The sequence below is a fragment of the Podarcis muralis genome, chromosome 10 (genome assembly GCF_964188315.1).
Source record: "Podarcis muralis chromosome 10, rPodMur119.hap1.1, whole genome shotgun sequence".
Classification (NCBI taxonomy): Eukaryota; Metazoa; Chordata; class Lepidosauria; order Squamata; family Lacertidae; genus Podarcis; species Podarcis muralis.
This window is the reverse complement of record NC_135664.1, coordinates 14,686,841-14,694,170: the sequence shown is the minus strand read 5'-3', so window position 1 is coordinate 14,694,170 and position 7,330 is coordinate 14,686,841. Positions and strand designations below refer to the sequence as shown.

At 44.5% G+C, this 7,330-nt stretch overlaps 1 long non-coding RNA gene across 1 annotated transcript; it reads left to right on the top strand.

The window, feature by feature from the left end:
• Positions 1-486: 486 nt before the first annotated feature.
• On the top strand, positions 487-6,312 carry LOC144329098 (uncharacterized). Its single transcript, XR_013394508.1, has 2 exons — positions 487-1,027; positions 5,211-6,312. It is a non-coding gene; the product is annotated as an uncharacterized LOC144329098 (long non-coding RNA).
• The last annotated feature ends 1,018 nt before the right edge of the window (positions 6,313-7,330 follow it).

Here is a 7,330-nt window from a genome sequence, read left to right as displayed (position 1 = left end):
TGTTGTGGGGGAGGAAGGGAAAGGAGAATGTTAGCCGCTTTGAGACTCCTTCGGGTAGTGATAAAGCGGGATATCAAATCCAAACAACAGCAACAACAACAATAATAATAATAATTTATTTATACCCCAGCCACTCTGGGCGGCTTCGAGCAAAATATTAAAAATACAATAAAACATCAGACATCTAAAACTTCCCTAAAGAGGGCTGCCTTCAGGTGTCTTCTAAAAGTCAGATAGCTGTTTATTTCCTTGACATCTGATGGGAGGGCGTTCCGCAGGGTGGGTAGGCCCTCTGCCTAGTTCCCTGTAACTTCGCTTCTCGCAGTGAGCAAATCACCAGAAGGCCCTCAGAGCTGGACCTCAGTGTCCGGGCTGAATGATGGAGTGGAGATGCTCCTTCAGGTATACTGGGCCGAGGCTTTTTATGTGGAGGTTTGACATGATCCTTCCCTAACCCCCGCCGTCTGACCATGCATTCCTGGAACATATCAAAAGGGCTCCTACCATTCTCATTTAACTATACGTCACACTGATTATAGTCTGCGCTAAATCATAAACCAAATGTGTGCTATTGTCTTGAATCGGGCACTATTATATATATATTTCAAGGTCACGCTACCTTTTTGAAGAACAGGAATGCTGTTGAAATTTCAGCAGGCCTCTGCCTTTATTTTCCCTTTAAGTCGCTTGTTGCAAAAGACGGGGAAATGTTACTAGAATGCTGGCATGCTGGCTGCAGCATGAGTAATAATGTTTTCTCTTGATAGGTTCCAAGTATCATTGAGGCTTCCTGAGTCATTTGTTTCTTGAGAGCACTTAGGAGCTCAATAAAGCACCTTTATCGCAAGCCAGCATGAGGCCTCTCCCTCCAGGGCTGGCAACCTTTCAGAAACCATGCATATCTTCATGTGACGTTCGCCAAACTGCCGTGCACTTGAACATTCCTGCTCTCAGACTGCTTCCAGCTACTGCTGCCGTCTGGGGAGGCCACGTTTTGTATCACACCGTGGTCAACGCAATCCTCTAGGTAATACCTTTCCCTTCCTCTCTCCCCTCCTTTCCCAGGAGCTGGAACGAAATGTATTTCATGTGACTATGTCCCGGCCCCTCTATGCTCCATTTACTTTAGCACAAACATACTGTACCAGCTGAAAATATTTTGCAAATACGGCCAGCAGCATCACCCAGAAGCGTTCGAATTTTTATATGTTGGTGTTGCTTTTTAATTGCCTTCGTTTAACTGGGCACAAGATTTCGCTATCTAATGTCTCGGGAACACAATGATCCTCCCCGGGGAGAAGGGGGGAGAGGGAGGAAGAACCGCCAAATATAAATGAAGGTTACATGGCGTGGAGAAATGGAACGCGGTATTTCACTTTGTGTTAAGCACCACTCCAGCACCTGTAATTAACTGCAAATCACTAGGTGGAAGTCAATCCTCCCACTTTATTAAACTGGGCATGTTTTACCTCAGTAGCAGAGAGTGTGTTCATAGCCCTAGCAGGAACTAGCTAAATCTGTGAGATTCTCCCTGCAAGTGACTGTGATTCATGGCCTCCTGCACGTCAAAACGACTAATGCTCCTTCTGTTTATCACGAAACCTCACAGTACTGTTCCAATATTCACGCAAAATTTAGATGTTTTTGGCAATATCTATAAACTGGTCCAAACCGGAGTTGGAGTTAATAGGAAATAACTTTTTGGTTCAACCTTTTAAAGAATACCAATTTCACATTTGCAAGGACAACATTAAATATCTAGGGATACTATTTGCCATGGACAAATTCAATGATATTTGGAATCCATTCTTACAAATACAAATGTAATAGGTTAAGATCTGGTGAAGTACAATAACTACCTTGTAAAGTATAAAGTTTTGGGGTCCCCCCCCTCCTTTTATTTTCCCTTCTACAGTGGTACCTCTGGTTACGAACTTAATTCATTCCGGAGGTCCTTTCTTAACCTGAAACCATTCTTAACCTGAGGTACCACTTTAGCTAATGGGGCCTCCCACTGGCACCACACCACTGCCACACGATTTCTGTTCTCATCCTGAGGTAAAGTTCTTAACCCGAGGTACTACTTCTGGGTTAGTGGAGTCTATAACCCAAAGGGTTTGTAACCCGAGGTGTTCATAACCCAAGGTACCACTGTACATGGATTCTGTTTCTTTTTTTCATATAATTATGTACTTTCTGAACTTTCAATAAAGATGTTTAAAAACTAAACAAAAATATTTAAAAACTAAACAAAAAATAGGCCCCATTAGCTAATGCTTCTTAAGTTCTAGTAATTATTTTTTTTAAAAAAAATGAGATAGCTGCTGAAATGTGAAGACTGATATGCTAACAAATGTCACCGCACACCAAATGTCATATGTAATAATGTGCTCTTTCTCTCCAGTTGGCGAGAAGCTGACAGTGGCATCTGGGAGCTGGATTTCCTAGAAAGTGTCATAAAGCATGGTTGCTTCCACACATCTCCATGAGGCTGAGGTATCTTCTTCACAAACTCTGTTGGGATGAGGCCGAGCCTCCACAATTGTGTGCAGCACTTCACAGCAGTGGCAGCAAGCCTTGTCAAACCTTGCAGCCGTGGTGGCAAACTTTTGCCAGACCTCACGGCGGCAGCAGCAAGCCTCACTGGTCCTTGCGGAAGTGGCAGCAGTGGCCTTCGATGGGCCTCGCAGGGGTGGCAGCGGACCTTGATGGGCCTTGCAGCGGTGGTGGCAGGCCTTGCAAGGCATCATGGCAACAGCAGGCTTTGCCAGACTTCCTCCCAAGGGTGGAAAAAGGGGGTGCGGTGGGGGCAGTCCGCCCCAGGTGTCACCACTGAGAGGGGTGACAAAATGCCGGGAGGCAATCACCACAGGGCCTGCAGTGCGCCCGAGCCACGCATCTCTCCTGGGAGTGACACAGTGGCTTGGGCGCTCATAGGCTCCACACTGCCCCAAACGGTCCACCCACGGCCTCCCCCTCAGCTGTAGGGCGGCTGAGTGGGAGGAGGCAGGCAGAATCTTTGGAGGCCCCATGGAGCGTCCTGCCCCAGTTCACTCCACCATGTGGGTGGCTGGCCCCGCCCCTGGGTGCAGGGCACATGCACCACCCCAGGCGCCTGTTCGGCTTGCTCCGTCACTGCTTCCTCCCACTACTAGTCTCCTCCAAATGAACAACACGCATGATGTCTCATGTGCATGATGGGCCCCCTCATGTTTGGATACAAGTTGGCACCTCTGCTTCCACGCTAGTGATGTCACAACTTTTCATGATGAACTGAAAGCTGGATTGTAATTTCCTGTAGCACTTAATATACGATATTATCTGGCCAAACCAACCTCGATGGTCGAGATCTTTCCATAATGTGTACTCAAGCATATGTCTCATTCAGCAAAGATCCTCTGCAACTTGAATTAGAAGCTTCCTCATTGTGGCTTCAGACTCTAATCGTTTAATCTTCACAATATAAGGGCTTATATAAGGGACGAGGGTGGCACTGTGGTCTAAACCACTGAACCTCTTGAGCTTGCTGAGAAGGTCAGCGGTTCGAATCCCTGCCATGGGGTGAGCTCCCATTGCTCTGTCCCAGCTCCTGCCAACCTATCAGTTTGAAAGCACACCAGTTCGAGTATTACCGTAGGTACCACTATGGCAGGAAGGTAAATGGCATTTCCATGCGCTCTGGCTTCCGTCACGGTGTCCCATTGTTCCAGAAGCTGTTTAATCGTGCTGGCCACATGACCCAGAAAGCTGTCTGTGGACAAACGCCGGCTTCCTTGTCCTGAAAGCGAGATAAGCACCACAACCTCATACTCGCCTTTAACTGGACTTAACTGTCCAGGGGTCCTTTACCTTTTATCTTTACATATCTGACCTACAGAAACCATAAGACCAAGAACTGTTCCCAAGAGAAAGCGAGATCTCATTTCATATGCAGAGGAAAAGCATACCAGCAAAAATGGAAAGAAAATGGAAAAGCACAGGGACTCCTCAAAGTATCTCAAAATAGGTCTTCTTTGCTGTGACAGTTCTTATTCGCATGCACAGAAGCAAGAGCTGCCAAATCTGTGGTCAAGGGAGAATTATCCCATTAATATTATGCTGGCAGCATCCATATCACTTCTTTTGTCTTCCTCTGGTCCACTGAGTCAGTGATCACCCATTGGGATCAGGGTGGGGAGAGACATGTGCCATGTGATCTATAGCTTGTGATTCCAGTGCAGAGTTGGCATTTGACTGAAAACAATCTCCACACGTGCAAAGTGCCAGCCTTAAATGTGGAACGTTGAGGAAGCCAATGGTTCTGCAGCGAACCTGACAGGCAGGACAAGGAGTGTTTTTTCTGCAGTATATAGCAAAAGAAAGTGAGATGTCTGCTAACAAGCAAACAAAATGTTGTGGTTCCTATATTGGGTTATTGGCAGTCATGCCAATGTTATGGTATAATTGAGGATGGTTAGCTTTTCAGTAAGATCTGCAAACATCTCCTTCCTGGCATAAGAATAGCCCAGCTGGATATCAGGCCAAAGGTGCTGCTTTTTTTTTCTTTCAAAAAAATATTCTTATTTACGAATGGTTATTACTTTGTCAAAATATTTTGACAAAGTAATAACCATACATAGATAAGAATAAAAATGTGCACCCCACCACCAAGACCATTCCATTGCAACTATCCAACCTCCCAAAATTTCAACACCTCTTGCAATGATTTGACCCCTTTCCAACTGTACAAATTCTACAAACACCCTCTGTATCTCCTCAAAATCATTCCTCCTGCATATTCCCCGTCTTACCTTAATGGCACATGTTAATTTATCATTAATAGTTATATCCCACACGTCTTTATGCTATTCTCCCATTTTATATTCTGCTTGCCCCTTCTGCTTCCTAGCTATCATAATTTGTGCAGCTGTCAATAAATTTGCGAGCAAGTCATTCATGGCCTGCAAACCTTCCACCCCATTGCAAATTGATAATAATGCTACCTCTGGACTTTCAGTCAGCTTTAACCCAGTGATTTATGTTATCTCCTTAAACACCCTTTGCCCCCCCCCCCAAATTGTACATATTTACACTTCCACCACATTTGGACATAATTCCATGGCATCCCCTCCAACATAACACTAAATATTCCTTGTTTATTTGGTTTCATCTGACTGGAGTTAAATACCATCTCCAAGCTAATTTATAATAATTTTCTTTTATTCTTATAGACAACATTTTCAATGAAGGTACAGCATTTTGTTTTCACAGAAGCCAATCAGATGCCAATGGGATGCTTGCAAACAGAATGCAAGTCCAACACAGGGCTGCTATTTGCGATTCCCAGCTAAATAACTTATTTTCATAGACACGGCGCGGATCTGCACTCAGGGTTTATAACGTTAAGGAAGCGTTAAAGAATGGATGTGTGATGTTCTGCTGGTACAGTTCATAATGCCAGAAGGTGCTGCAGCAAGTGGCAATAGGAAAACAAAAGGGGAAAAACAGAGGTAAGGAACGTTTTTAATTTACCAGTATGCCCTGCGATGGTTTTCCCAGTAGTGATGTATGGAAGTGAGAGCTGGACCATAAAGAAGGCTGATCGCCAAAGAATTGATGCTTTTGAATTATGGTGCTGGAGGAGACTCTTGAGAGTCCCATGGACTGCAAGAAGATCAAACCTATCCATTCTGAAGGAAATCAGCCCTGAGTGCTCACTGGAAGGGCAGATCATGAAGCTGAGGCTCTAATACTTTGGCCACCTCATGAGAAGAGAAGACTCCCTGGAAAAGACCCTGATGTTGGGAAAGATGGAGGGCACAAGGAGAAGGGGACGACAGAGGACAAGATGGTTGGACGGTGTTCTCGAGGCTACCAGCATGAGTTTGACCAAACTGCGGGAGGCAGTGGAAGACAGAAGCGCCTGGCATGCTCTGGTCCATGGGGTCACGAAGAGTCGGACACGACTAAACAACAACAACAACATGCCCTGCGACGTTTTAGAACGATATATCTAATATCATTCAAATAACATTTAAAAGGTCAGCGTAGATCCAGCCATGGTGTCTGTGCTCCTGAAGGTAATATCGTCCCCTCCAACATTCCTCAGAGCAAAATAGGGACATTTTTCCTCCCAACTGACACTCCTTCACCCACTGTTTTTGTCCCTCCCCCGGACATTTCCTTATCACTTCAATCCCATTTTTATTTCATTAGATTCTTTGGTAGATTTACGAAAGGAAAAACACACGCCAATAAAAAAAAAATTAGGAAGAGGCAAGATTAGACAGAGATGCAGAAAGCATTTAACAAAATAAAAATAAAATATCAAGATTCCTTGTGCTCTGCTCCAGTTTCCCTTTCTTCCTGCCCAGGGTGGGCCCTGCCTTCCGCCTGCCCGTCAGAGACTAGGAGGCTGAAAGTGAAAGTTCAGAACAAAAATTATGGAACTTTCAGTTACTGATTCTAATTAGAGAATACACTTGACTTACGATACGATTTTCGAAGATGCATTATTTACAGAAATGTGGCTGGAAATAAATCTAATACACAGAAAATGATAACTCCCCCCCCCCCTATCTGCAGTGACTTTGACACTCGCTGTGGATGATGAAATGACGCCGAACTCATCAACAGTACTGCAAAATGTATTGAATGTCCAAATTTACTGCTACTCCTTAATTACCAAAAAAAAGAGGAGCTTCTTCTCATTCTGCATTTTGAGATCTGCATACCATTTCGAAGCACAGATAGGAACACTTTAAAGGGGGACTGGATATTTTTACTAGGATGGGTCTATTGTGGATTCAAATTGGATGAGGCAAATTCATGGAGGATTAAAGGTACCAGTGGCTCTTATTGTTGGCATCTATCTGTTTCGGGAGACAATGGAAGAAAGAGTATCTGCAGGCATCCAAACCTTCATCGGTCCCGTGATTTCAAGTCACAGATCTGAGAGGAGGTTCTTTAAAAACCCACTGTTTACTGCTGAATCATAGCAAACGGTACTAGGGATTTCTGTAGATAGAAACTTCTTCCAATTCTGGAAAAATTGGCGAAATTTGCAGGAATTTGAGGTCCATTGACCGATTGCCTAAAAAAAACCTCAGCAACTGAATATTAGTTCTAGAAATATGGCAACGCAAAGGAAACAGTGTGTGTTAGAACTTGCCACTGGCTGCAGTTGTTGAGATGGTTCAGACCCATTGTCATATGTGTATAGTGGCACATTTCCTGAACTGTGATGACCACCTTGTCTAGGTCCTTGCCTACAACTAATCCAGAATGCGGCAGCTGGACTGGTGACTGGGAGTGGCCGCCAAAACCATATAACACTAGTCCTGAAAGACCT